General features: G+C 35.3%; 1 protein-coding gene across 13 annotated transcripts in view; it reads left to right on the top strand.

Annotated features, from left to right (window-relative positions):
- Positions 1-12,861, top strand: part of PIP5K59B (Phosphatidylinositol 4-phosphate 5-kinase 59B) — a 79,344-nt gene that overhangs the window by 1,444 nt on the left and 65,039 nt on the right. The window lies entirely within an intron of this gene.

The following is a 12,861-nucleotide window of genomic DNA, read 5'->3' as shown; positions in this document are numbered from 1 at the left end:
GCTTTTTTTGCGAAACTTGTTTTTGTAAGCAAAGATAACAATATAGTGTTTTTCCTAACATATTACTGGTCTTCCGTAGTTTGTGTATTTCTATTGACTTTGAAAATGAATTTATTTACTTATTTTATAACTTGATAATTTATAATGTCATAAATCTCAATTTATAAAACACATTAAAAAAATTAAAAGCATATTTTGAGTTTAAAATAGTTATTTTTGTAATTTTGTTGTATGTTATTCATTTTTATATAGTTCATAACAGATTTTATAACATTTTAATTGTGGGTCAATTACAAGAAGGATAACACAGTTATAATCATAATATATGATTCATATAAAATGAAAATCAATTAAAATTGTTTATGCAGGCATTTTGACAATAGAGACTTGTACACTAAGAATTATTTAGAAAAAGTTACCAATGTTATGATCTTGTGAAGGTAATGTCTTACAATAGGTCTGGAGCCAAGTGTCTTATGGGCAGTCCTGTATGACAAGATGTATGGATGTGAACATGGCAAGGGAAATTTGTAGGGACTGTAGTATTTGGTGTTGTTTGGTCTCTGCCTAAAAATGTATAATTTTATGTATGCATATATACTTGTTGGGCTTTAGTTTTCATTTAATTAATGGTGACCAATGGCAATAATAATTATTATCACTAATTAACTATATTAATTTAATAATGGTATATGATAATGTCCTGCAAATATTGATTAGTTAATCATGAACACACAAAGCCTGGTTTTGTGTTGGAAACAGGAAAATTGTATCACATTGTGTATAATTATAATTGGCCATATTTACCTAAATTTAGCTTTATATGTGACCTAACTGTATTTGAACATTACGTGTTATGGTCTACAACCCTTACCTAATGTTATTGCAGGTCTAAGAACCGCCGTAGATTCAATCATTCTAATTTATAACCGCTCCCTCTCTTGGGAAGAGACCCTTGTCCAGCAGTGGGACAAAAAAAATTATGTCCAACATAATTTATGTTTACTTAGTGTCAAAGTTGTTGAAGGCCTTCGAAATGGCTTATTGACTGTTATCCTAATCTATACTAATATAATAAAGCTGAAGAGTTTGTTTGTTTGTTTGATTGTTTGTTTGTTTGTTTGAACGCGCTAATCTCAGGAACTACTGACCCGATTTGAAAAATTCTTTCAGTGTTAGATAGCCCATTTATCAAGGAAGGCTATAGGCTATATAACATCACGCTACGGTCATTAGGAGCGGAGTAGCAACGAAAAATGTTACAAAAACGGGGAAAATTTTGACCCCTTCTCTTAGGTGACGCAAGCGAAGTTGCGCGGGTCAGCTAGTTAAGAATAACTGGGAGCTCAAATACCACTAAGCGGTCACCCATCTATGGGATGTCCGCGCTGACGTTGCTTAACCCACTAATTTACCGATCGGTGAGCGCAACAAGCTAATAGCGCTTCATTTTACAATGTAATTACGAATTCTAAGATAAACGAATGGGGTTATGAATAAACTTAAAATGCTTCTGATAAGACAGTTGTATTATATTTTATAATTTTAATAGTTTCATTGATAAGTACCGATAATTTGTTATCTATGTTTATTAGTTACGGAGATTGTACTACAAATTGTTTTAACCTGATTTTAGAAGTGTATCGGAATTTTATTTTCGAATAGAACCTTATAAAAACCCTATATTCTGATAGGTGACTATACGTCACATATTCAGAAGTATTTCTGCTCACTAGACTGTCCATATAAAAAGCTTTCCCGGAATAAAAAGTATCCTATGTTTATCCAGGTATATTGTGTACTATTTGTGTACTAAGTTTCATCAAAATTAATTTTGTGCTTTCTGGTTGGGAGAGTAACAAACATACATAAAATAATTTACTGTAGTATTTGCCCAAATTATTAAAATTTCATTGAATATTTAGGTCCTCCATCATAATTAGTTCATCATCAGCTTAGCCTTTCTATGAACTATGTTGGAGTCGGTTTCCAGTCTCGCCGGATTTTACATGGAACGACTGTCTATCGGACCTCCACAACCCAGTTACCTGGGTTATAACACGATAACCTACTAAGCATAATCAGTTACCAAACATATTTCGTTTATAAATAAAACAAATTATACACGTAACGGGTAAAATAACAAGTAATTGATGGCTGTATATAAATAATGATTCATAGGCTGATTCATTAATTAGAACACGAAAATAACTTGAACAAAACATAACAGTTTGGTAATAAACCTTTTATAGAAGGGCTATTGCCTATTTTCTACACTTCTGAATAAGTTTCACCTCTTCGTATAAGTATCGATAACCGATACCGCTTTATCCATCGGATAGGTTATCCGACACTTCTCCATAAACTGTGAAACTGGAACTTACATTGAAATATTTTTTAAATGTTTTCGGCCCGTATTAATGAACTTATGCAGTGATAGCCGAATGGCATGAGCATTCGACTCTCAATTAGTTAGGTAGTCGAGGGTTCAAACCTCAGGCAACTGTGGCTTTTTGAAGTTATGTGAGTCAAAAATAATTAACACTTGTCCAATGGTGAAGGAAAACATTTGATGATGATCAAACATTGTCTGTCTGAGAGTTGTTTAAATTAGTTCTTGTAGGGATACAAAGTTCCCAACCCGTTCTAGGCTAGCACATAAGACACAAGGCCTAGCTCTTTCCTGGTTTCGAGAGTTGCTGGTCCAACAGTGACACAGAAATGGATTAAATTCTTTTTTTTTATCACTGAAAATCCTCAGACTTTACTCCGATGTTGAAGTGAAATTTTAATTTCGTTATGTATTGAAGCGATAAAATACGTTTGATCGTTTAAAATCGTGTGTATCAATAATAATCAAATTGGACTCCCTAGTCAGGTGGGGTCCCCTATTTAATAATATCTCATTACGCCTAACCCCGTGGTTATGACAACGCCCCAAGAGTTTAAGAGAGGGGTGGGTTTCGATGACTCACTAATAGATACAAAGAAAGGGATATAGGTACTTGACATTGAATTAAATTATATCCTTTTACAAAGCGAAAGTTTGAGTAAAAAATTGTAGGAAAAAACTACTGAATGCAGGTTTGATTCATTCCTAAAGCGATTTTTTTATGACTTCACAAATTCATAAAAAAATTGGTTTATTTCAAGGATTATACAGGTATTGAAAGTTTGAAAGGATCGCACCAAGTGGCGTTCCATGGTCTCTGTCTACTCCTATGGGAAGAAGGCGTGGTTTTATGTATGCATGTGTGTAGATAGGTATAATGTCAAATGTATTTCCAATTCGCACTACGCCGCGTGGCGGACTCCAGGCCTATCACATCCCTTATTTTGGGAGGACACCTTTGCCCAGCTAAGCCACTAATGGGTTAAATTTATTTTAGTATTAAAATGTCTAACGGACTAATGTTCGGTCCTCGGATCCTCTATGTTAATTACGGATTAACATATAGGACCTTTTAACCTCTTTCTAACACCTTTTTAAATGCGTACGAATTCATAGGAGCTATTCCACTGAGCAGAAGTATTTGCTATAACGAATTGAATTACACAAATCCAATATCACAACCAATACATACATAATGATCGAGCTGATATATTTCTATGTTCTCTGAACGAATTCACAAAGGCCACATATTGTGTAATTAGTTATACTATTAGCAAATAAGAATGATATATTGTATAATTATAATGTAACTTCTCTAACGCATTAGTCTTAGTGACTGTAATGTTAGATGTAAGTGTGTGTGAAATAAATAAATAAATAAATAAATAATGTCACGCCTGTGATACCCGAAGGTTTATAAGCAGAGGTGTAAATAATACATCCAGGTTTCGTCGTTTACAATGTTAGACCCATGTTATAGGGGGCGAGCCTCTTGCACTTACCAGGCACGTTACCCATTTAGAAGAGAAGAAGAGACCAATAGCATTTTGACCTAAACCTCATAATCAACAGACCATTACACTACAGACCTCGCCATACATTCCTATAATCCGAAAACTCGTGCTTAGCAAACTCCACAAATAAATTAGCCTTTTATTACGACAAAAGAACATGAAACACATAACACATTTAATAGAAATGGCTCCAATTCTTAGGCCAAGGCGACTCCCGTACAGCCTAAGTATACAGCCTATATAAAATATTATAATATAATGTGATACAATGCTGGCCACATGCCAGTGCTGTTTGAATTCTTATGAGGATACCAATCGATGGTAGGACAAGAAGGTTTTTTTTTGTCTTTGGATGGAAGTGTAAATTCGTGTATTCTCGATATTACATATTTGGATATTATTACGCTTGTTATAATATAGTTTTCTGGGTTCCATTTTGTATATTTTAGGATCAAAAGGTTTTGGATTACATGCTCGAGTAAGGTCGAGTTTAGAATATAATTTGTCTAATCCAACGAGTGTTTAAAGGCGAAATGTAAGGAAAATATAACCTACTATCATATATTATGGAAATATAAATAGGGAAGAGACAGAGGGAGTTCATTGGCCGTAAAATTATAACTTACTAGCTTCTGCCGGCGACATCGTCTGCTTGAAAAGATTTCCCGTGGTAATAAGTATCCTATGTGTTAATCCAGGTTATAAACTATCTGTGTATCAAATATCATTAAACTCCGTCCAGTAGTTTCTTAGTGAAAGAGTGACAAATATACATCTTGACTTATAAACTTTCGCATTTATAAAATTATTAGGATTGGTATTAATATATGTTTTTGGTTGCAATGTTACCTAAATGTTAAATCGCTTGTTAATTCGCAATATCCTTATTTACTTGAAATTTAATATGCTATAGGGCACTGACAGGATAAACAATAACTTCTATTTTACGAACAAACATATCACGCAATTGATATTTAAAAGATGTAAGCAGTCTAATAAAGCCATCCAAGTTTAGTCTTTTACTATTTTGCCACATTTTAATAGGGGGCGAGCGTATTACCATACATCCTTATCGAACTCCGGACTGATCAAGTATTGTCATCTACGTTTTTGTTCTATAGGATGAAAAGTTGTGGATTCGATTCTCAGAGGGAATAAATTGCCTTTGGCCTTAAGTTCGGCTTTATGCACCTACTAGCTGACCCGCGCAACTTCGCTTGCGTCACAAGAGAGAATGGGTCGAAATTTTCCCCGTTTATGTAACATGTCTCACTGCTGCTCTGCTCCTATTGGTCGTAGCGTGATGATATATAGCCTATAACCTTCCTCGATAAATGGACTATCTAACACTGAAAGAATTTTTCAAATCGGACCAGTAGTTCCTGAGATTAGCGCGTTCAAACAAACAAACAAACAAACTCTTCAGCTTTATAATATTAGTATAGATAGGTAACTCCCAAGTAATAGCGGGAGAGCGTATTATCATACACCATTATACATACTCCGGACCGCTCATGTCCGTCTATAGATATGCTCTGAAATAATAGTGAATGGAAGGTTGCGAGTTCGATTCTAAGGAAAAAAAAATTGCGATCCATAAGTAGATACATAGTTGTTTCGGGTCTGCCTGAACTTTCAATGTTTGTAAAAGTCTACGGAACACCATTTTCAGTACAGGAATAGATTTTTTTCTTCAAATACACAACTGTTTGAACCGTAAAAAATCTTATAGTACCTCAACATAAGTTCAGTTAACCCCTTCAGACAATAATTGAACATTCACATACATATGGTGAACAATACGAGGACGTTAAGATCCCCTCACAATAGGTATTCTTGTGGGAAATGACCTTTTATATAACCATTGTCGGTAAATGGTGGATGTCGTTTGAAATTTTACATGAGTCTTTAAAGTCATACATAAATTAACGTCTTTTTCCCATTGCGGTAGGCAGAAACAAAAAAAAAATACTAAATATTTTTTCCTGGACATTCACTCAAAGGCAATAATATTAGTCATTTAATAAATTAAACCATGTACCACTGCCGGCTAAGGGTTTCTATCCGGAATGAAGGAGGAGTTCAGCTTCGGGTCTGCCACGCTGACCAAGTGCGGTTTGGAAACTGAAATATGTCAGACAAAGTCGCGAAACTGTTTAGTGTCAAAAAACTAAATGATTAGTGTTTTGAATGCAACAGGAAAAATGTCTTTAAAGTTGATAGAGATCTAAGGTCACCCTTGAATTACAGTTTCTCGAATTATGAGATCATATCCAATTATTTTTTTTATTTTAAAACCTTCCTGCTGTATTATTGCTATAGGTCAGGCTATTTTCCGTGAAATTATCTGAAAAAATATCCAATTTTATATTTACTTATAGTTTCGTCGTTAGCTTAGCTTTGTTTTGTTAGGATCACATCCTATGCAACCTAGTGATAAGAAATGAATACGCTATCAACAAATAGTTTATTCAGATTATAACAGAAACTTAAAAGTCGGTCTCGGTTGTTCTCTACTAAGATAAACGCCGTGAAGTCATGTCAAAGGCCTTTCGGGCGGCTTGAACAACTTTGACACTAGGTTGACCACTAACCATACGATAAGAAGAAGAAGTACTGACAGAAATGTATAAACAAACCTGTCAAAATTCCATTTATAAATCGAAATTTATCGAGAAGTAGTAAAGTTGCTGAAAAAAATCCTTTTTCTAGACAGAGCCGTGAGTATATGTACTAGTAGGCTGAAAGATAATGTACAATGTCTAAGAAAATACTCTGTATTACGTAATCTCTGGGGCAATGTGGTCGGACATTATTTTTATAGGAAGCTCTAGGGTCATAAAACACTGGCAAAATATTAGGCCTCTCTCGTAAATTTGTGATTTTTGTGCTAAAAAAGAATAGATCTTTGTTCAGTTAATATTTTATCTGAATAGAAGCCGTCGTTTTGGCAAAAACAAGGTTTTTGTAGGTTTGTGAGCTAATGGTCATGTTTGGATAAAACTATTTTTTAAATGGAACGATTCCAAACTATTGATTAATCTAGTATTAGTAGTGTAGTAACCTATGAGAAAAACGGTGAAATTTGATCTTTACTACTCAAAATTGATCTCGTATGTGTTGAAAGATACTTATACTTAATTATTCGTGTTTACCTCGTGACGAAAAAAATATTTTTCATGTTCATATTATACATACATACATAATATCACGCCTTCTTCCCTTAGGGGTAGGCAAAGACCAGATAACGCCACTTGGTACGATCCTTGCCAACTCCCTTTGCCTCATTCACATCCATACATCACTGCTTATTACGAGTACTACGCTGACCCTTTTGCAAAACACCACCGATATGATTTCCTTAATATTAAAACTGTGAAAAGATCCCTTTCTTTTCTTCACAAAGTTTCAAGATAATACCTACATTATTCTTGGCACTTGACGCATAGGTTTTTCATGGGTGTGCAATAAAAGTTCCCCAGCATTTGGGACAACTTGGCATCACATACAGATTCTAATATTTTGCTGAATTGCCTCAAGAGGAAGGGGTTATGGTTTTATTTATTGGCTCTTGTTAGGAAAAGTTTTTATAGCGGCCATTTTGTATCGAAAATACAAATATTATTGTTGATACAGTAATACACTTCCTTCCTGAAATGAATTCCTGTTACCTATTTTTTTTTAATATAAATAAGATTTTACCGTTAATCAACAACTGTGTGTTTAGGTCAACAGACAAACAGGGTGTTAGGCTAGAAACTACTTCAGTTTTTATCCTTTGAAATGATGTTCCGTAAGTACTACAAAACTTTAAGAAAAAAATGTGTAAAAAATGAAAATTTTGTTCTCCACATCAGGTACAAAACGCCTCAATTTTAAGACTTTAAAGTAGCATATTTCCGAAACAGTGAGTCCTAATTTAAGTTGAATGGTACGGACATGTCGGCAGCAGTCCAAACCAGACGCCTATATCGTTTAGACAATCGTCTGCCTCATACCATTTATATATTAGGTCGGGGAAAAAGTCTTTTCGCATTATAGTATGTATGAACTTGTAATAAAATCTTTTCTCTACACAAAAAAGATCGATATTTGGGTACCTCACGAGCTCACTGAAAGAAACCTAATGAACCGTGTACTCATTTGTGATTTTTGAAGCCAAAAAGATTTTATTACAAGTTCATACATACTATAATAAGAAAAGACTTTATCCCCGACCTAATATTTTTTTAAACAGCCGCGTGTCCTCTCTTCATCATCTGTGTTCATCGCACTACCTAGTCCTGTTCGGAAGGCATGAAAGAAGCTGCATTTTTGACCAGTCGCCCATCTTAAATATAACCTTAAATATTATACTTAACTATACTCCAATCTATGTGCTAGTTCTTCTAGGCTTTGTTATCTATCCGATCACTTTGTCACAGCCCTTTCACTCGTATTCAATCCTTATTTCGCCCTAGTAATTACGTAACAGCCTCCGCCCAGGCTTCGTCTAAAGATATCCGAAGCGGTAATCTTAGCTCGGAATGCGAATTAAACACGCCTCCCCCTAATCCTTTTGTTTTATTTGAAGTGATGGAAGCGACAGTCATAATTACTTTGAATTACAAAATATAGGTAAAGTAGAATGTTGAAGTTTGAGTACTTTAAAAATGTGTTTTCTGCTACTATTATATACTCTGATGTGACTGAGACAAGGGCAGTTTTAAGGATCGTACCAAGTGGCGTTCTTTAGTCTCTGCCTATCCCTATAGGAATAAGCGTAATTTTATGTATGTAATATATACTGGGGTTTAAGGCCTAATCCCTCCCTCATTCGAGAGTAACCCTTGCCCAGCTATGGGTTTTAAAAAGTATTGTATATGCAATTGTTTGAGATTAGATTGATGATTTTTGTTTTTTTTACCATAAATAAGGTGTCTCTTTAGTCTGTACGGTAGTGTTTCGGATTGCCGATATCGAGGTCACGGGTTCGACTCGACCTGGGTAAAGTTATTTGCTGATTTTTCAAAATACTTATACTCTTTACCGCAGTTCACATGAGACTAGCATTGTTAATAGCTACACTTTGTAGTATTCAATCGAACGGTACTTTAGGCAGGTACTACAAGTACCAAACAAAAACATTTAAATAAGCTCAAGCTCTGAACATTTCAGACTATCCGCTCCAAATCCTAATTTGGCAGTGTACGGTGTACCCTACACCTTTTTCACCTAGTTTTATTAATAGCTCCAGCCGCCCACGCTACAACGTACACCAAAATTGGACTGGGTCATTGAACTTAACAATAATGAGTTGAGTGGCTAGACTAGATGTTGATCGCGAATTCCTTTGTGTGAGGATTCTTTAGCATTATTTATTTGACCTAGCGACAACAGGCTAGCTATCGAGAAGTGTATGAAAATCTGATCAGCGCCTCTAGTGGATGCTGTAAGAACTATTTTTGCAGTATGTTTTGACTGCCTCCGTGGCGCAGTGGTTTAGGTCGCCACGCCGATACCACTGCAACGGGAGGTCGTGGGTTCGATTCCCACACGGAGCAATTATTTGTGCGATCCACAAATAATTGCTTCGGGTCTGGTTGTGCTTTGTGTCCGTTGTTTGTATGTTTGTAAAAGTCCCCGCGACACAAGAGCAATTCTTAGTGCGGGAGTTGTCTTTTTTAAAAGAAAAAAGAAAATGTCAATCTATGGATACTCGATAGTACCGTCTGTAGAGAATCAGTATATAGTCGATAGTACTGATTGTAGAGAATCGTGCTATTGTTGGCATGAAGTAAGTATAACAATAAAGTTTAATAGATACCTGTCGTATTATGATAAGCTGACCCGCGCGGCGTACAAAATTTCAACCCCTAATTTTAGCCATTTACGGGTTGAATTTAATATAAAACGGACTATACTTCATCCCGGGTCTTCAATTATCTCCATACAACCCGTACAAAGTTTTATCAAAGTCGGTTTAAGAGCGAAGCGTGAACTTAAATGTTTCAGGCTTTCGTGTGGATTAACGTAACAACAAATATTTTTTTTTTATTATCTTTTAAATAAAAAGTTCCGCGCTAAGTAGGTCTTGTGACATTTAGACGTTTACACTGATACTTGTTCCTTTAAGAATCGAGTACGCTCCGTATTACCATTGGGATAACTACCTTTACAATAGAAACTAACATTCCTATACATTTTGTAATTTAAATCTAAATCTAGACAAGGTTTTCTAAGAATGACTAATAATGACCATGGCTTGAGTCCATCTCATTGGCGATTTTTGTATGTATTTTATAATGTCACTAGCGGACCCGACAGACGTTGTTCTGTCTACACGTCTTTAATTTGTAAAAATTTATTAAAAAGCATTTTCCAAAATTGTGAATCTAAACCATTCTCAGATCCCCTTGAACACACACAAAAAATTTCATCAAAATCGGTCCAGTCGTTTAAGAGAAGTTCAGTGACATACACACTTACAGAAGAATTATATACACTGCCGGTCAAAAGTTTGAGACCACTTGTAAGAATCTTCGTCACCAACAAATTATTTCAAAAGTACATATGGTAAAGCCCTAATTTGAACATCTGTGTATTCGATTGTTATTAGAGAATTTCTAAGAACCTTTTTTTTATATATTTTTATATTATCGTCCTAGAAAGGTCTATTGTTTCAAAACATCAATGAACGCCGCGCAACGACCAAATGGTAAATCATTGTAATTTTTTTATGAGCCGACCAAAACATTGAATATTTTGCTTTTGTTTCTTGTTAACTGGAATTTAGGATTATTTAAACGTTTTAAAACAGATTTATTACCTGAGTTTTCATGAAGTTAATCTTATTTTATCTCGTTTAGTCTGAGCTCATCCTTGTGACAGTGAAGACATCTTAAAATGGGAAAAGTGCGCGAAATTTGCAGTGAAACTCGTGCTGTCATAGTTGTTTTACACAACGAAGGCAAATCTGAACGTGAGATTGCCTCTCAACTTAAGTTGTCGAAGACTTGTGTTCATAACGCAATAACCCGATACAAGGAGACTGGCACTAATCAAGATCGTCCGCGGTCAGGAAGGCCGAGAGCTACTACTTCTAGCGAGGATAATTTTATCGTCGTTACCAGCAAGCGGAATAGACGCCTAACAGCACCAGAAATCTGCGCTGAAGTGAATAAAACCCGATCCGAACCTGTGTCAGTGACTACAGTAAAAGACGATTGAGAGATGCCAAGTTGTTTGGTCGCGTCGCTGTACGAAAACCACTACTAAGGCCACAAAACAAACGGAAACGGATGCAGTGGGCCCTTACCCATCGAGACTGGTCTGAAGAAGACTTTAAAAAAGTTATTTGGGCAGATGAATCCAAATTTGAAATATTTGGATCAAAACGACGAGTTTTTGTTCGACGTAGCGCCGAGGAAAAGATGATGCCAGACTGTGTGGTGCCAACAGTCAGGCATGGAGGTGGTTCCATTATGGTCTGGGGATGTTTCTCGAGCCACGGAACCGGAGATTTGGTACGAGTCGACGGAATTATGAAAAAGGAGCAATATAAAGAAATACTAGAGCAAAATGCCGTTCCGTCTGGTTTGCGATTAATCGGCGATGGATTTATTTTCCAGCAGGATAACGATCCAAAGCACAGTTCAAAATTATGCAGGGGCTTTTTGGAACAAAAAGAGACAGAAAGTGTGTTAAAAAACATGGTGTGGCCTCCTCAGAGCCCGGATCTCAATCCAATTGAGCTTTTATGGGAAGAGTTGGACAGAAATGTCCACAATTGATGTCCCTCCTCCAAAGAAGACATGTGGAAGGTGTTACAGGAGAGCTGGAATAATATTTCACCAGAGACAATAAATAAATTAATTGCTCGTATGCCGAGACCAGTGAAAAAAGTGATAAAGTGTAAAGGTGGATTTTTTGACGAAAAATCAGTTTAAGATATGAAGGGCATTTTTGATGTATACCATCGTAATTTCTCTACTGTTTTGTTTTATTTTAGAAGTATGTATATAAGTAAATAAGTATTTTAAATAATAATTAAATATCTTGTTTTATATTTTGAGTTTTATTCCATTTTCCTTCTTTTATGTAGGTGGTCTCAAACTTTTGACCGGCAGTGTATATATAAAGATATATTATATGAATAAACGTATTAAAAAAAAAGTTGAAGACTTTGCATCCCTTCAAGAATCTGCAAATCATTCTTTATACTGTCGTCAAAATGAAACTAAACTTCCTTCTCAAGATATAAAAAATCACACACCAGATACGTTACTCATATATTTGTAAACTTTGTTATCGTTATCAGTTAAAAATATTTGCGATAAAAGATTCGTCTTATCAACGTTATGTAGTTAAGACGAGTTCGTGAATCATTTTCGCTTTGAATGAGTAAATAGTACAGGTCTTATTTGTCAATGTGTTTTTGTAATAAAAATGTATAAGTAGTGTTTTTTATTTTCTTTTTGAAAGAATAGAGGATTTAAGGATTTGTAATTGGGTCTAAAAATTATGTTAATTTCTCCATACCTTTTCAAGAGGGTTAGTTCAGTGCAATGAAACGGGTAAGTTTCTCCAATACGTCTTCTTCTTATGGTATGGTTAGTGATCAACCAAGTTGTTCAAGCCGCCCGAAGGCTTTTTCTAATACAGCTTGTGCTTGTTCCATTGAGTAGATAATTGTATGTAGCGTGATTCAAAGGGTTTTCTGTTAAATAACAAAGGTAAAATTTGTTTCTATATCTCTCTGTGACAGAGAATTAATGAATGTAGAATAACAAAAAAAAATACTGTGCGGAGGTCCAGAACGCCTAGAAAGATAAGAGAGAGATACACTGATCATATCGGTGATGTCTTGCAAAAAGAGTCATGTGCGTAGTAATCGTAACCAGTCCTGTATGACAAGATGTATGGATGTTAATGAAGCAAAGGGAGTTTGTAAGAATCGTAACAAATCAATATCCA

This window comes from Anticarsia gemmatalis, chromosome 27 (assembly GCF_050436995.1).
Source record: "Anticarsia gemmatalis isolate Benzon Research Colony breed Stoneville strain chromosome 27, ilAntGemm2 primary, whole genome shotgun sequence".
Lineage (NCBI taxonomy): Eukaryota > Metazoa > Arthropoda > Insecta > Lepidoptera > Erebidae > Anticarsia > Anticarsia gemmatalis.
This window is presented reverse-complemented; position numbering and strand designations above follow the sequence as displayed.